The following is an 18,760-nucleotide window of genomic DNA, read 5'->3' as shown; positions in this document are numbered from 1 at the left end:
ACAAAAGGTATCTATTTGGTGTTTGAATATCTTAACACCTTTTCTATTTTCAGAAAGAGTAAAACCTATTTAAATTTTTCATACTCTGATACTGCCAAAAAAGGTCGCATAATATACCCGCTTACGTGCTTTATATTGAGAAATTCAAATCTAATGCACCTCCGATTAGCACGTTTGGCTACGTACGGTGCGAAGGAAGTTCAACATGCATAATTGATGCGGGTTCAATCGTCGTGGAATCCGTGGCGCCGTGCACAGAGTTGAGCACGGACACGCGGAGGGGAAAACCACCGACGGTCAGCCGGACCCAACGTTACCAACAATTTCCCAAGCTCTGCGGTCCTATACTCCGATGTTTAGTCAACGTTAGAATCTTATCGTGACCCGGCGGTGGAGGGGGAGGCCTGGGTGGTGTTACCGCGTGTAGCTATTTATCCATTCGTATTTTGTTATCGATCCCTCTGCTGCACGGCCCAGTGAATGATGCCCGCGAGTATGGATCTCCTCTGTGCATGGCTTGATGAGTGAATCAACTTGCCCGAGTCCACGTGCGGAATTAGTAGGCGAGATTTAGCCGATCGCGTCGATGTGCGGTGGATCGCTGCGATGCCTCCATTGACTTTGTAACGAGGTCACAGCTGTTTATTCGCTGCCCCGTGCGATCTCGCGGACCCATGCGCGCACACGAAGACTCGTAGACTCGCACAGAGAGGCTCTTAGACTCACACAGAGACTCGTAGACTCGCACAGAGGGGCTCTTAGACTCACACAGAAGACTCGTAGACTCGCACAGAGAGGCTCTTAGACTCACACAGAGACTCGTAGACTCGCACAGAGAGGCTCTTAGACTCACACAGAAGACTCGGAGACTCGCACAGAGACTCGTAGACTCACACAGAGGGGCTCTTAGACTCGCACAGAAAACTCGGAGACTCGCACAGAGACTCGTAGACTCACACAGAGGGGCTCTTAGACTCGCACAGAAAACTCGGAGACTCGCACAGAGACTCCTAGACTCACACAGAAAACTCGGAGACTCGCACAGAGAGGCTCTTAGACTCACACAGAGACTCGTAGACTCGCACAGAGGGGCTCTTAGACTCACACAGAGACTCGTAGACTCGCACAGAGGGGCTCTTAGACTCACACGGAAGACTCCTAGACTCGCACAGAGACTCGTAGACTCCCACAGAGAGACTCTGAGACTCGCACAGAGACTCGTAGACTCACGTAGAAACTCGTACATGAATCGCACAGAGACTCATAGACTCACATAAAGACTCCTCGATTCGCATAGAGACCCGCATAGAGATCCACAGACTGGCATAGAGGTCACAGTGGTCCACTACTATGTAGTCTAACATAGACTCATTGACTCACATAGCAACTTATAGACTCACAGAGACCCATAATTTCGCATAGAGACCCACAGGCTCGCATGGAAACCCATAGACTCACGTATATCCCCATACACTCGCATAGGAACCCATCGACTCGCATAGAGGTCCCAGTGGTCTGTCTGTCCGGTGTTGCGAACTATTTTGGTCGAAGACAAACCAAAAAAAAAGGTAAATGTCTCTTCCTCTGCTGACACGATGCCAACCCCTGACTTGGCCACAGATGGTAACGCGGCAGGACCCTCCCGAGCCCTGAGACTCGGTGATGCTGTCATCGACAATCACGTGACTCGTGTTGTTGTTCACTGCTGAATGTTACTTTTAATAATATATATAAATATTGAATAAATGTTCCTGCTTCCGGTGTAATTAATTGGGACGCCTTGCTCTGACGTGTCAACGTCAGGGTCTGGACAGGCGTGAACGCGTGTGCACACGTGTGTGTGTTGCATACACGAGCACACGCATACCCCTACACACACACCGCAACAAAAAGACAGGGACAAAGATCCCCCGCACAGCCTGTAACAGACCGTTGGGGCAAATGCTGTTAACGAGTAGCACCTATGAAGGCGGGAACGGCACACGAGGGGGTGGGTGGCCAGCACCACGCCCGACCGCCTTTGTCTCTCCAATGGTGATGTTTACACACCGCACCAGGTACTCATTTTTGGCTGAGTCGACCTAGGGGTGGCCCAGGACTAGTTCATATAACCGTTACCGATGTTGTTTGCTGTGAGTGGGAATCGAACTCGGGTAACCGGGTTCGTAGCGCAGCGTGCTAACCATTACAATACTCACATGCACACACACACACATGACAAATGTGCCGCACATATGCGTGCACACACAACAAAAACAACCACCGTTCGCACGAAGTGGCGGTGACGTCACCACGGCGCTTGTGCCAGGCTATGTGCACGTTGAGGCCACGTGAAGGGTCGAACGCCCGCCGGCAGTAGGTCACGATGGAGAGCCAGCAGGTGCCACGGATCGACTGACTGAGATGACTGACCGATGCACACACACACCTGCACACGCATGCGCGTGCACACACACCTGCACACACACACCTGCACACAACAATAACAACAACCGCCATTCACCACTAAGTAGCGGTGACGTCACCACGACGCTTGTGCCAGGCCATGTGCACATTGAGGCCACGTGAAGTGTGGAACGCCCGCTGGCAGGAGGTCACGGGGCAGACCCAGGTGCCACGGGTCGACTGACTGAGATGACTGACTGATGCACCACCTGTGCCCCCTACTGTGCCAACTTGCTGTGCTTTAGCGTCGCTCCTCCGCCCTCTGTTGTTGTTGGAGGGCGACTGCCTCCAACTGCCCAGTAGCGTCCTTCACGAGCCTCCTCCACAGAAGCCGATCTTGACACCGCTGGTACCAGTCATCGGCAAGTCCACTCAGCTCCACGTCATCCTGTACCATATCCCTCCATCTCTTCTCTAGCCCGTGCCGCGCCCGTTTAGCCCCCTCGATCCGGCCAAACAAAAGCTGTTTAGGCTTGTGGTGGCTTGGCATGCGGGATAAATGACCCAGTCAACGCAGCCTTACCTGCCGGAGGAGCTCACCGATGGGACTTTGCCCAGATATTTCAAGGATTTTTGAGCTCCTCACACAATCCAGCCTTGTTAAACCCAGGATGCACACGCACACACCTGCACACACACACACCTGCACACGCGTGTACACACACACACCTGCACACACACACCCCTGCACACGAACACATCTGCGTATGCAAACACCTGCACACACACCTGCACACACACCTGCACACGCACACACCTGCACATGCAAACACCTACACACACACCTGCACACACACCTGCACACACGCGCCCCTGCACACGCCGTGTGTGAATGGGGCGGCGTGAGCTCGCTACGCGCGCGCTTGTTCGGCGCGAGGCTGTGAGCCGCTCCCCCATGGCACTCAAAACACGAGGTGGTGTCACGGGGGAGATTTGCATTTTTCCCGACAAATTGAACACTTCCAATTAAGTATAATTCGAAAACATATTGAGGCCGGAGGTGGCGGGGGGAGGCGAGGCGGGGATGGGGAGTAATGCATTTTGCATTGGTAAAATGAGGGTGAAGGCGCAGCCCTGCAATGCCCTGCTCAATCCACTGCTGGCGGAAGGGACATCCGCTGGAAGAGGGAGATCTCAAGGATCTTCTGCACGCGAGGCACACGAGAGGGGACGACTCAGAGGAGGCGCCGCGAGGAGGAGGAGGAATCACATCGGGAAGGAAGCAGCAGCAGGCAGCAGCCACGCGGTGCGGAACCGCCGGCTCCAACCACTTTCCAAGCTCTGCCGTCCTCGATATATACCAATGGTACTGGTCTTTTAGTCGTCCCAAAGGCCAGGACCAAAACCTAGGGAGAGGCAACTTTTAGTGTGTACGGTCGTCATCTGTGGAGCAGCCTGCCAGGGGATCTGAGGGCTTCAGAATCATTAAGCACTTTAAAAAATAAATAAACTTACTTTTCTAGACTTGCTTTTAATTAGCATGTTCTTAAGGTGTTATTTTTATTATGTCTTTGCTAGAAATGTGTCACAACGTGATTTTATTTTTCCTACAATTTCACTTTAATCATTCATGCCTGCAAAGCACGATGTATTGCATTTCGTTTGCACGAATAGTGCTATAGAATTAAAGTGCGATTGATTGTGTTATTGACCATCTCCCATACAGATAGGGCAGATGGAACAGATTGAGATGAGTCCGCACGTCGCTGTAGCGCCTTCTCCTGGCGAGCCGGGACACGGCTCCCCTGGACGCCCCACGGGGAGGGAGTTTCACAACGACGACGTCTGCGTGGAGATCCATCAACCCTCGCTGCTGCTGCTTCCACAGTGCCAGCTGATACTGGTTGGAACCTCCTGGTTACACCAACCCACAGGGGGTTATTGTGTCCGTCCGTCCGTCGTGCAGGGAGGGGCTGGGTGGGGAGGGAGGGGCTGGGTGGGGAGGGGAGGGTGGGGAGGGGCTAGGTGGGGAGGGTGGGGCTGGATGGGGAGGGTGGGAGGGGTTGGGTGGGGAGGGGTTGGGTGGGGAGGGTGGGGCTGGGTGGGGGGTGGGAGGGGTGGGGCTGGTCACCCTGTGGTGCCCTTATAAAACTCAACGTTTAACCTACTCACATCGTGCAGGGAGGGGCTGGGTGGGAAGGGAGGGGCTGGGTGGGGAGGGGAGGGTGGGGAGGGGCTAGGTGGAGAGAGTGGGGCTGGATGGGGAGAGTGGGAGGGGCTGGGTGGGGAGGGGCTGGGTGGGGAGGGTGGAGCTGGGTGGGGGTGGGAGGGGTGGGGCTGGTCACCCCGTGGTGCCCTTATAAAACTCAACGTTTAACCTACTCACGCCGGCTTGTGCCCGCCCTCACAGTCGGGCATATTTGCGGAATACACCACGCCGCCGTTGACCCTGGCCATTGACCGAGCAACCCAACGTTCCTACCAGCTCCATCCGCAGGAATGTGTTTTTCAGGGCTTGTAATAATTATCGGTCATGCCAGCGATGGTGACGACGACGATTCTATGGCTAATGATGATGCTGCTTCGACTGCTGCTTATGACAGTGAGGATGATGATGATATTGCTGCTGCTGATAATGACGCTAATGATAATATTGCTGCTGATGATGATGATGATGCTTCGGCTGCTGCTGATGACAATGATGCCGATGATGATATTTCTGATGTCAATGATGATTATAATATTGCTGCTGCTGATGATGATATTGCTGATGACAATGATGCTGATGATGATGTTGCTGATGACGATGATATAATGATGCTGATGATGATGTTTCTGATGACAATGATGATTATGATATTGCTCATGATGATGGTGCTGATTATGATATTGCTGATGACAATGATGATGCTGCTGCTGATGATGATATTGCTGCCACCCCACCTCCTCACCAAGGGTACCCAGTACCGCTTCATATTTCACTCGCCACTGATGGGAGCCGTGCCTGGGAAATCGACCGCGTGGTCTCAGAGAGCAGTGCGTTCCCCACACTTTTACCAACCCCACCAACCCCACAACCCCCCCCCCTAAACAAACATTACACCACCATTTAGAATAAGTAATGTAATAAAAACATTTATAAATTACACCATTCTTTACTTTAAATACATAATTGAAAACAATTTCCACTCTCATCTACGAGATGAGCAAATCGTTGCACCTCCCTTGAACGCTGTCTCATCATTCCCGAAAGTAGTCACGGGGTGGGGGGCTGGTGGGGGTTTCGGGGGGCGACGGGGGCGGGGAGGGGGGCTCGGCACTTTATTTATTAATTCCTTCCCCAAAATAAAGGGGATTATGAGGAGTGAGCGGGCCCGATGAAAGCACGTCTTTATTGTTTGTACAAAGTGGAGAGTGAGCTGGGCTGGCGGGGGGGGGGGGGGGTAGAAGAGGGTGGGAGGGAGGCGGGGGCGGTTATTCTGCTAGATAATTAGAAACCCGGTGATTGTGGGAGAGAGAGAGAGATGGGGGGGGGGGGAGAGGAACCCGGCACGCGCCTTGGGGTATTTGTTGAATATTAAAAATATGTTATTTGTTTTCATTAATATTGCAAATGCCTACCAAGCGCGGAATTAGGAGTCTCTATCACTCGCCGCTGCTACCGCCTGGAGGGGATTGCTGGGAGGGAGTGGGATTGGTGGGAGGAGGAGGAGGAGGAGAAGGAGGGGGGTGGAGCGGTGGGTGGGGGGGGGGGGTGCAATTTTATATTATGGGGGGCAGGGAGAGGAGGGGGGGTAATCTATTCATGTAGCGAATAAACCCGGCAGGGCTTGTGAGAGGTGGCGACAGCTTTGGGGAGGAGACCTTCATCCAGCAGTGGGTTGACAATGGCTGATAGTGAAGACAATAACCTAGACGCCCACTATTTGTCTCACCCGTGAGAAGGCCACGTGGGCTTCTGTGGGTGCATCTCGTCAACAGCAGCGATTCAACACAAGACAAACTCTGCACTGGGGGGGGGGGGGGGTGTGGGAAGGGGGGGGTCGACACTCAGCGTCTCATCAGCAGTGTCAGATATTCTGGCTGTCAGATGTTCACGGCCTGCTCTGGTATTCGTGGTGATCTGTGAGCGTGTCAGATGCGCTCGCGATTAGCGCGGTTGGTTACATACGGTGCGACAGAAGTTCAACATACAGACATTCAATATTGTTTTACGTCTATATATGAACAGTGGTGAATGTAGCGGCTTCAAGTAGGCTCCAGGTGCTGCATGTGCGCTGTGTACCTATTACATAACGTCAACAAATGGAAGCAAGATTTTTATTTGTTGATTTTTTACACCCGCAATGCATGCATCTCGCGCTCGATAATTATCAATGTCAATTAATCCGTGCGGGGAAAGGGGCTGGGAATAGCAGATGGAAATTGTAGTGGGAGGGGGGAGCAGAGGGTAGCAGTGGAGAGGCAGGATAAGCACCACCACCTTACTCCCTCCTACCTCCACAACAGCCTCTCACAAATATTCCAAGACCAGAAATTAAGTGTCAGCGGCGTAATTGCCTGATGGAGCTGTTCGCTGAGAGAAGTCGAGGCAGGGGAGGGGGTCGCAGTGTGAGGGAGGGAGGGAGAGGGAGGGAGCGAGCGAAAGGGGGGGGAGGGAGGGATGCAGGGAAGAAGGGGGCGGGAGGCAGGGAGGGATGGAGGGGGGTAAGGGATAGGCACGGCCCCCTTTCTCGTCCAACAACATGAATAACGCATCCTTGTTACGAGCTTGCGTCATTTCTCGAATTGGGGAATTAAATAGCACGCTTACATTGATGGGGTGGATGGGTGGGGGTCAAGGTGTATGTATGCATATTGAACTTCTTCTGCACCCCACGTAGCCAACGGCTCGCACACCTCTCCCCCCTCCACCCCTCCCCCCCTCCCCGCGCGCCCCCCGTGCGCTCATTGCTCATCCCGCGTCCTTCCTCTTTCCTGACCGCGCTCGTGCGACAGACGCAAAACTCGAATATTGCACCCGCGGAGAAGCCGCCAACACATCCAGTGACCAAATCCCAGCACCCCTCCCTCCCCCTTCATACCTCTTCCCTCCCCTCCCCTGTGGGGGGGGGGGGGGCAAGAGACAGCCCTGAACTATCCACTGCTGGATGGACAAGCCCCCCCTCCCCCAACGGGTGCCGCGCCCGGGCCACCCGCGAAGGCTTCTCGCTGCCCGTGCCGGTCACGCGGTGGTGGCAGCCCACGTGGCCCGGCACGAGCTGGTGTCGTCGTCCCCCCCGCCCCCCCCACCTCGTGTGGCTTCCACTCTGCCGTCAGAGTCGCGGCCACCGCGCCTCGTCCCCTTCCCGCCACGAGGGCTCCACTCTCCCCCAACCCACGTGGCCGCCTTGGCCGCTCGGTGCAGAGTCGCTTTCTCCACCGCTCGAGACTCGGCTCCCTCTTCTCGTGAAGTCTCGACCCACCAAGCAAACACGTGCCCCCCCCCACCCTCTCCGCCCCCCTCCACCTCCTCTCTGCCCACACTTCCCCCCCCCTCTCCGCCCCCCTCTCCGTCCCCCACTCTCCCACCCCCTCTCCCTCTCCCCCCCACCCTCTCCCCACTCCCCTCTCCCCCTCTCCGCCCCTCCTCTCTACCCCCCACTCCCCCCTCCCCCTCTCCGCCCCCCCTCACCCCCTACTCCTCTACCCAACCCCTCGTCTATCGCCAATACAACCAATCACAGCCCGTGCCCCCCCCCCCCCACAGCAACCATCGCTCGCACGCACATAAATCGACCTCCAATTAAAGGAGACGTCAGCGTTAATTGGGAGTCCAATTAGGCGAAGGGGAATGGTGGGGGCCTGGAGATGTAGCGTGGAGAGTTGGGAGAGAGGGGGAGGGGCAGGTGGAAGAGGGGGGGGGATCAGCCCCACAGGGGGGGACAGCGCCCGCCCCATGAGATCTCGACGTCCCCCTTCCCTCCCCTTCACGGTCCCTCGCCCCACCAATTACCCCCCCCCCCCCACCACCACCCCCAGCCACGCTCACCACCAGCTACCCCCAGAATCACCCACAAAACTCGCCCCCCCCGCCTACCACCACCACCACCACAACAACCACAACACCAGCCAAACCACCATGACCCACCCATCCCATTTGTAGCACCAGGACCCCATTCCCCTCCTCCCTCCCCCTCGCCCTATCACAAAGAAGCTGCCCCCCCCCACCAGGACACATTTTGTTATCGCTGCCGCCGGCGGCTGCGGCCAATTACCCCGCGATTGTAGCGACAGCCGCCGCCTCCGCGCCGTGAGGGATCCACCGCCGCGGCCCCCGCTGCGCGCAGAGCCGCGCGCCTCTCGCCAGATGTTCGCGCGGCCCTCGTTAAGGCGCCGCGTGCCCCGCCTGCCGTCCCTCTCCTCGTCGTCAGCCGTCAACTTCGACACGCTGGTCTCGTCACTGCCATCGTCATCATCATCATCACCCTCCTCTTCCTCATCATCATCGTCATCATCATCACCCTCTTCTTCCTCATCATCATCTTCATCATCGTCGTCGTCATCATCATACTCCTCATCATCATCGTCATCAGCACCCTCCTCTTCCTCATCATCATCTTCATCATCGTCGTCATCATCATCATCATCACCACCCTCCTCATCATGATCGCCATCACCCTACTCTTCCTCATAATGATGATCATCACTATCTTCTTCCTGATCATCATCATCGTCATCATAATCGCCTTCCTTTTCCTCATCATCGTCATCATCCTCCTCTTCTACATCATCATCATCCTCGCTCCTCGTCCTCACCATCCTCATTATCGTCACCACACTTCCCTCCTCGTCCGTATTCCCTTCGTGAGCCTCGTTCTCTAAAATTGCGCTCCTCGTCAGCATAGATCCTCCTATCATCATCAGTGTCCTCTTCAGAATCAGAACATGTTTTCATACCGGAGGAATCCGATGAGCTGCAAAGCTCTTTTCACAGACATCATCCTCCTCCTATCATCCTCCTGCTCATCATCGTCGCGCTTCCTCCGTTCCCTCCCGAACTCCGATCCCGAAGATTGACCCTCGAGTCGAATCGGTCGTGGTTCTGAGCCACTGGCAGTCTCGAGACTTGCCGCTCTCGCCCATCTGGAGCAGCGCGTTCGTTCGCCGCGTGTCGCCAACCATTCGCCTGCCGCACAGTCAGATTTCATTTTCACGATACGGGTCAAAGCGATGCCACGCAAAAAAAATACACGAAACACTCATTACAATAAAAGTTCGGCCCTTTTTGAGGCCTCCCCAAGACGGTTAGCCATACTTCACCATGCTGGACACCGCGGTGGCGAGATGTTAATTGCCTCGCCGAGTATACAGGAGGTCGTAGGTTCAAAACCGACCGTCACGCCTGCTGTATATTTGGAGTTTGCGTGTCTCTCTCCCCGTGGTCGCGTGGATATTTCTCCGGGTCATTCGGTGTTTCCCTCCACATTGAGACGTCTCAACATACTTTGAGAGTATTCGGCTGCAATACACGTCCACGTGACAAGCCACTGCTTCGTTGAGCTCTCATTTGTGGCCAAGTCGCTTCTGAAGTAATAGCTATACAGCTCAGTGGGCCTTCTCTGGTATAATAAGAAACTAGTTTATTGTTTGTATAGTTTCGGTGCAGGTTTTGGAAAAGAGAAGGCGGTGCCAAGGAGCGGCTGAGATACCACTCGCCACTGATGTGAGCCATGGCCGGAGAATCAAACTCAGATTACCGGGTTCACAGCCCATAGCGTCGTACGCTAACCACTGCACCACCGCTCCACCCGTGCATTTGAATTAAACGTTGTTTGGAAACTCGATATGACGGTTAAAATCGTAGCACATGCTCTGTACATAGCAAACAAATAATAATAATCACTCGCGGACATAACAACACGTACGCTCAGACGCGTAGCAACTCACATTTGAAACGTCTATTTGAATTGTATGAACGTGGAGACACGGACCCTGTCATGCCATCGTTAGGGTGCGGGGGTGAGGTTTGGGGGCAGTGTAGCCACGTGGCTGACGTGGCCCCTGGTGCAGGAAATGAATGAAGGATGAGGGGGGTGATGACTTTAGGAACTGGACAGAGTGTGTACCACGTGCAGGCCTTTTGCTAATCCACTGCTTGGTGAAGGCCTACCCACGCCGTGTGGGTCATGCCGAGGTTATTTGACCATATTCTAGATTTGAAGCTTTCGTGACTGCAAGGATTCATATTCTTAGGTTTTTTCGGTAAAGTCACGTAGGTAAAAAAATTAAATAAATAAAAGTAAAATAAAAATGAAATAAAAATCACGACGTTTCGGAGGCAACACCAGCTTCCGTCTTCAGGTGGAACTGTCACAGCACGATAGCTGTATCAAGTGAGAGAAATTCCAAGAACGCAGTATTTGTATATATACTGGTTGGGGGTGGGAGGAGCCAAGGTAGGCCCTGAATACTATTTTTGTAAGGTTCGATGCGGCTGAAGCACGCTGTTAGGAATGAGCCTTTGTTGTGTAAACTAGGTGACCATACTTCACCACGCTGGTCAGTGCAGGTTGGGGAAGGCGCGTGCGTGCGTGTGTGTGGGGGGGGGGGGGGTATCTATTTTATTTTACCAGTTGAGGCCCACTGAGCGATGTAGCGCTTTTTCAGAAGCGACCTGGCCACAAATGACAGCTCCGCGAAGTGACTGCTTATCACGTGGACATTTATGGCAGCCAAGTGCTCTCTAAACGCGCGTTGTTTCTAAACGTTGTGGTGTCGGCTCGAGGTGGGTGGAGGGGGCATTTAATGCCTCGCAGATCCGACACGGTGGGAACCCGGGTGCAGTTGCACCGCCTGCGCGCTGTCCCGATAGCTCAAGGGAATGAATGACGGGAGCTCTGGGTAGGTGTCTGGCTGCTCTGGCCGTGATTATCCGAGGCGGCACCCGGCCACGATGTCACGCCAGGCTCATTACAGCACCCCCCCCCCCCCCCCAGTCCACCTTCCCCTAGCGGGGGCACGCGTTCCCACCGTGCGATAAGGTGATTAAGCGAAGAGGAATTGCTAAGTAATACAAACTCCGTTTCTAACGTTATTACTGGGGCTGGGAGGAGAGGGGGCGGGAGGAGCGGTGGCGCAGTGGTTAGCGCACTGCGTTGTGGGACTAGACGGTGCCGATGTACGTTCCCGGTCCCGGCCAGCATCAGTGGCCAGTGATATCTGAACTGGGTTGTGCCCCAACCCCCCCATCCCCCATCCCCCCCCCCCCCATCATCAAGAACTCGATCTAACCAGCGTGGTGAAGTATGGTTAAACAAGCCCCATGACCAACAAGCTCATACGTGGCGAGGCCTTCGTCTAGCGATGGCTCGACTTGTGCAATTCGAATTGAATTGATTCTGCACCATGCACCCCGGCCACTTGAGTTCGATTCCCAACCACGGCTAAAATAAGTGGGGAGAAATTTCCGAACAAATCCTGGGTCCACCCCCCCCCACTCCCCCTGCCCCCATCCACCAACCCACATTAACCGGGGCGCTGCAGTATGGTCAAAGAAACCCCCCATGGCGCGTTGGAAAAAGCAAATCATCCAGCAGTGGATGTAACAAACAGCTGTAAGGGTCTCCTTACTCCTCCTGTTATTGTTTGTGTAAAATCAATCACTCTCTCGGCCCCCTCCCCCGCTCCCCCAGACAGCCCCGCCTGCTCCCCGCCCGCCCCGCATGCACTCGCCTTGCCATCTGAGGCTCCCCGCGTGGGCGATGCGACTCCCACGATGATCGTAAACCCGCGCGGGCTGAGTGCGCGACTCTCCGCGCCCGAGCGGCGCAATTACGCGCGACGGCGTCGAGCCGGCGGATTTTACGCAGCGAGTTTCAGTCTATTCAGCGATTATATTTAAGTGATCATTAACACCCCCCACCCCCCGTAAATCAATGCAGTCTTCTGAAGGCCCCCCCCACCCCCACCCCTACCCCGCCTCCCACTTAATCCCCCGTCCCAAATCAAGCCGTGCCGATCAAGTTATTTTGCTTCGACCATACTTCACCCCGCTGGTCGGCTGTGTGTTGGTGAGCAGGGTAACATGTCACTCGCCACTGATGGTTGGCGGGTGGTCGGGAATCGAACTCAGGTGGGTTGAGTTGACGGGACGGAGGCAGCACGCGGGGGTTTGTGGATCACACAGAGAAACGTGGAGGAGGGGCCCTACCCTGACTCGCCAGCAGAAGGCGGCTACTGCAGTGAAGTGTGGACTCGTCGCCATCTGTTTCCATCTGTACGGGGGTGGAGCGTTGCCGGCTCGCGCGCTTAGGATTTCTCCGCCTTCTGCGGGTTCCTGCCACGCGGAGCCAAACTCTCGCGCAGTGAGCTCGAGGCCAAACACCTCAACGTGGCGAGACTCTTCTGCATACAAAAAAAAACATTAAATTGACAGTCTACGGGATAAATAGACGACTCTCATCATCGTCATCGCCATCGTCGTCGTCGTCATCAATCGTCCTCAATTCATACGGTAATCTAAATAATTTGGCTGCGATAAAACATATTATTAACTTAAAATAAAAGCATCCTGCGAGTCCAATACAGCTTACCTATACACATCAAAGCTTTGCTGGTACCACCACCGCCATAACAACCACCACAACCATAACAACCACCATAACAACCACCACAACCACCGCCACCACCGCTGCCCCAGACTCGATCACTCCGCGTTGCCGGCAATGTCTGATGGAGTGGTGGTGGTGGTGGAGGAGGGCGAGTTCTCTTGGGATCCTGGGGGGCGCTGCTCCCCCTGATTTATCGTCTAATATTCGATCTCCAGTTCAGACTGCGCAGCCTAATCCTCTAACTCCTGCCGCCGAAGCACAGCCAACCTCTGCCCCCCCTCCCCGCATAGCCCCCCCCCCCACGCTTAACCCCTTCCCCCCCCCCCTGCCATATCCACCACGGCCCTCCCCTCAACCAACAACATTGCTCATCCCACTGACACAACAACAAAAACGCCGCTACGGTTCGCTACTCAATTTGTCGGTGACCGCCGCGCACGGGAAATGGGGGTTGGCGGTGGAGGGAGACATTGGGTAGTAGGGTGACTGCTGAGTGGTGGTGGTAACGGTGGTAATGGTGGTTCGTGTGGTTCGTGTGGTTAGTATTGCGGTGGTCAGCCTGCTGCACCGCCACCATCTCGCTACCGACTCACACTCGACTCACACGGGACTAGTGCCATGGCGTCATCGGGGCGAGGAAGAGAGGCGGGGGGGGGGTAGCGGCGTGGGGATGAGAGAGAGAGGGGGGGGCGGTATGGGCAGGTTGTGAGTACACAATGCGTGAATTTGTGTTATTACCATGATGATGATTATTATTTAGCTCGTTTGCTGTTTTGTTTTAATCTGCGTCCTGTGCTTTGTGCCCCCCCCCCCCCCGGTGAGTGGAGGGGGGGTTCGGCAACGTTAATGGGCAACGTGGAGACTCTCTGGCAGCTGCCACCTGCATCCAGCCCCACGAATCGACCCAGACCACGCTGGCAATTACCCGCTCGAGGAATCGGACGAGACGTAGAGGAATGTTGGTGGGTGGGGAGTGGAGAGAGGGAGTGGGGGTGGAGGGAGGGGGTGGGGGGAGGGAGTGGGGGTGGAGGGAGGGGGTGGGGGGAGGGATTGGGGGTGGAGGGAGGGGGTGGGGGGAGGGAGGGAGGGAGAGGGAGGGGGGGTCAGTGACTCACGCTGGTAAAATGACAGCACCGCTGAGCTTCGCGGTTTGAGCAAATTCGTTGCGTTCAACTGGGGACCCGCACCCAGCAGGGAGCACGGCCCTTGCCCATGAACACCTGGGGACAGTTCACCAGGCCAGCAGCGTTGGTTCACCCGAAGCGCAGAGCCGCTAACGGCAGCGTGCAAGCGGCGTCGCCGCACGACGCGAGCCGATTGCGTTCTGGCTTCAGGGTTCCTCTCATCCAAGCGTCCACGTGGAACCTTTAGAACGAAGCAATCATGAGTTCGCCAGCGTCAGTTCCAGCTAACCAGACACTCAACGTCGAAACCGGTCCAGAAATACATAACAGGGGTCAGGATCGGGACCGAACCCACGGCCTTCCTGCGTGCCGAGCGAGGGAGTTCACATTTCGTCCCCCGCGGCGTCCTGCGGTACAGATCGGCTCGTGGAGCGAGATGTGCATCCCTCGCCTCCGATACGCACGGCTGGCTACGTACAACACCTCCTCCTTTGAGACCCAAACATCATCACACACCTCCTGGCTTAGGCAAGGCTGCGGTGTCACCGTCCAGTGCTTCATCAGAACATCACCAACAGGCCGATGCGCACGCCACCTTGGTGAACAAACTAAATTAAAGAGACACAAGTCACCACGGTCGTGCGATTATGGACATGCAACTCAAACTACGGAGCACATAGCAAATGCATACAGACTCTCCACAGAGGCACGGAGAAACGCACACAGATACAGACAGAAACCCATAAAGACCGACAGAGATGCACAGAGACCCATAGAGATACAATTAAAGGCAAGCCACAGTGGTGCGACTATTGCCATGTGAAAACCAAAAACCATGGACCGTAGAGTTAAACCACTCTAAGAATAGGTGTTTAGCCTTTCTGCTAATGAAATAGGAAAAACTGTAATAATATCTTTTACCCTTTCTCGCAATAAATCAGATGTTAAGATGTTCAACTTGCTGAATAAATACATTTCGCAAGGCATCAAGTCTGCATTAGCCACACATACTTGGGCAGTGCTAGTCGATGGGCAATGGTCGTCTTATGGGCAATTCAGTCTATGGGCAGTGTTGGTGTATGGGGAATGTAAGTCTACGGCAATTTCGATTTAAAGCTTTCGTGACTGCAGGGATTCATCTTCTTGGTTCTTTGGATAAAGTCACGTAGAAGGGAAGTAATAAAATAATAAAAATAAAACATAATAAAATAATTTTCACGACGTTTCGGCCACAACGCAAGCAGCCGTCCTCAGGTGAAGACCAGGTCTGTCGGGGAGACGGCGTCTGAATGACGCTGTCTCCCCGACAGACCTGGTCTTCGGGCAATGTCATTCTGTGGACAATGTGAAGTCTACGGGTAACGTAAGTCTATGGACCATGTAGTAAACTACCGTGGTAGTAGTCTGCGCTCCTTTAACGGGGGAGGAACAGCAGACACGACACGAACTCTGTTTAACACGTAAGAGGCTTTCGCGACCAATATCATTCATAATAGAGTTTTTTTGGGGTTAGATCGCGTAAATATATAAATGTGTCGTTAAACCCGCCACCACCCGACACAGCCAACTAGTAATGGTTGTCACGTAAACAGAACGTGGCCAATTCGTCACTAGTACAGCACTAACCGGTGTGTTGGAGAGCCAAGCCACAATATTTACAATCTGAGTACGACGTTTCGCAAGTAATTACAACTAGCTTCATCAGGTGACAGCCAGATTTGTTAAATAGAGGCGTAGATGTGGTGACCACGCTTGTGCGCTCTCTCCGCTGAAGTTGCCCGCGTCGTGGCCAGCAGCAGCACCATCAGACGTGGTCGTTGGTGTTGATCTCGGGCGCTGATGCCATCATTCGGAAGAAGAGAATATCATCGGCGTAACCATTTGCGTAAACATCACGGGCAGACGCTCCGCGACCGGGCACCTCGCGCGCGTTGGCGAGAGACGTTTCACAATCGCGCGGCAGGAATTTAGCGGTCGCGACGTTTGATTCGAGATCGTGAAGAAGAATGGCAGAGCGAAGGGAGGAAGGGCAAGAGAGCTTGAGAGGGAGAGAGAGAGACGATAGGAAGGGGAGGCGATGTGGTGTCAGATGTAGCAGAACATCTAAAATTACCAAGAGACGTATCTGACAAAGAGATAATGATGTCAGTGGACTCTCGGAGAGAACAAAACCACGTGACGTATAATTACACCGAGTGAGGAAACGCGACAGACAACTTAAACAGCTGACGCAGACTGCAACAAAAGACCGCGCAGAGAAAACTAGAAGCGACGGACGTTGGTGTGTGTGTATGTGTGCGTTTTCCTTTCAGAAGGATGTTAAGAATTCACGGACAGACACACCATGAGTTACGTGAATGCGTTACGGAGAGCAGCGGGGCGCAAGCGCACGAGGAGCTAAAGTGAGCGTAATTACATGTGGGGAAAAGTGAAACTTTCTTGGCATGTAAATGAGAAAACAAGAGACTCAACGGGAAGATTAGAGGCGCCACAAGACGCCGCGCAAGACACAGCATTAAGCTGCATGGGCAATTCGAACACTTGGATGCAACCGGGAGGGGAATCGGATGCAAGGCTGTTGAGTAATCATCACGGATAGATCAACATGGACAGAAGACCACGATCGCCGCCATTTACATATATATAAAAGGGAAATTTGTGAATGTGTGTCTGTCCGAAATGTTTAGCATCCTTCCCGACATGCAACAAACTTGAAATTTGGCACGTGGGAAGCTTCCAGACTGTACACCATGCAAAACGTATAAAAATAGACTTTTGTTTTTTTTTGGGGGGGGGGGGGGGCGCAATAATGGATATATTTTGCACGGCAAGTGAGCGGTGACGTCACATCTGTGATGTCACCCGCATGCGGCAGCGTCACGCAGTGTGCCTGCTGACGTCACGCATCCCCCCCCCAACCTCCGCGTAGGCTAGGCCTCGGCAAGGTGAGGTAATTTACCCTTTTTACCGGGTAAAAGGGTAAAGGGTACAGGTGTCGACATGCCAAGGGGTAAGGGTAAAGGGTAGGGTAAAGGTAGCTCGGAAGAATTACCCGGTAGGGTCAAGGTAGCGCGAATAATTACCCAATAAATACGGTGCCTTGTTTACCGCTAAAAGCTCCGTGGCGCAGTCCGTGGCCTCCATTTAATAAGTAATATTAAACAAAAAACTTTTTTTAAACACGCTTTTATTAAATGTACTAATAATGGCAGAACTCCACGACTCCAGGAAGTGGCCCCGAAGCTTGCCACAACGTAAGGGACCGTGGCCAATTATAGCCAACGTCAGTTGAGCATGGACAAGTCGACCCAAGTCGAAACATAACATATACAAAATAATGTTTTAAAAATATATATTTTATGATAGAATATAGTATTGTCATCAGTATGACATAAGTATACCAAGTTTGCAGTCGATACCACATTAGGAAATGTGTTAAATTTTAGTGCAGGAAGTACGCCATCAGGAGGAGGCTGCAAGGTGGGCCAAGGCAGTCTCTCTTGCCAAACAGGGACAGTGGACTCGATGGGACAGTGTGGAGAAGAGGAAGATCAGCTGGAAGGATCTGTGGGCCATGGAAGCGAGGCGGTTGAGCTTTTCCATCAGAGCAACATATGACGTCCTTCCAACACCAGTTAATCTTCACCAATGGTATGGTGAAGATCCGGACTGTGCCCTCTGTTCCATGCCAGCCAACCTCAGGCACATTCTCACAGGGTGTAAAACAAGCCTCACCCAAGGACGCTACACTTGGCGTCACAACCAAGTCCTTAAAAACCTTGCGTCCACCCTGGAGGACAAGTGAGCTGCCACCAACTCCCTACCACCCCCAGCAGCATCACACCCCTTACGGACGACCTTTGTCCGCGAAGGGGCTAAACCACCGAAGAGCGGCTCTACACCATTAGAGCGAGACCAGCTGCGCTTGGCCCACGACTGGAAAATGCTAGCTGACATTGGCTGGCAACTTGTGTTTCCTCCGGAGATCGCAACCACCACCCTAAGACCTGACATGGTGCTTTGGTCCCGTTCGCTCAAGAAGGTCTTCATCATTGAGCTCACAGTACCCTGGGAGGACTCAGTAGATGAGGCTTATGAGCGAAAACATCTGCGCTTTGCCGACCTAGCTGCCGAAGCACGGCATCATGGCTGGAACACAGAAGTCCGACCAGTGGAGGTGGGCTGCAGAGGTTTTGTGGCAACATCTACAACCAGACTGCTTAGAGACCTGGGAATTAAGGGCCAGAGCCAGCGTTCAGCAATCAGAGCTGTATCGGAGGCGGCAGAAGGCAGCAGTCAGTGGCTCTGGATGAAGAGGAAAGACCCCAGCTGGGCCCCAAAGTGAGAGGGCCAGGAGGTATGCAGTCAACAATGCTTGACTCAGGGAGGAGGACGCCCCTGCCATGCATAGTCCCAACAAGGCAACTCCTATGACTAATTGGGAATGGGACGCAAGCGTAGGATTGATCACCCTGTCGCTGGCCACCTTTGGGGAGGGTGTATAGTATGAAAGGCCGAAACACCCTAGGAACCAAAGGTTCACTACTGACGATGCGCTCCCCAAATTTCACCAGGCTCACTGTTTATGAACTCTTGGAAGTGCTTGCACAAAGGATAGTACCATCTCATCCTGTGTTTTTTGGAATCTGAAAAACAAGA

Source organism: Lethenteron reissneri, chromosome 9 (assembly GCF_015708825.2).
Source record: "Lethenteron reissneri isolate LAM-NWPU_2019-01 chromosome 9, ASM1570882v1, whole genome shotgun sequence".
NCBI classification, from domain to species: Eukaryota; Metazoa; Chordata; class Hyperoartia; order Petromyzontiformes; family Petromyzontidae; genus Lethenteron; species Lethenteron reissneri.
This window is presented reverse-complemented; position numbering follows the sequence as displayed.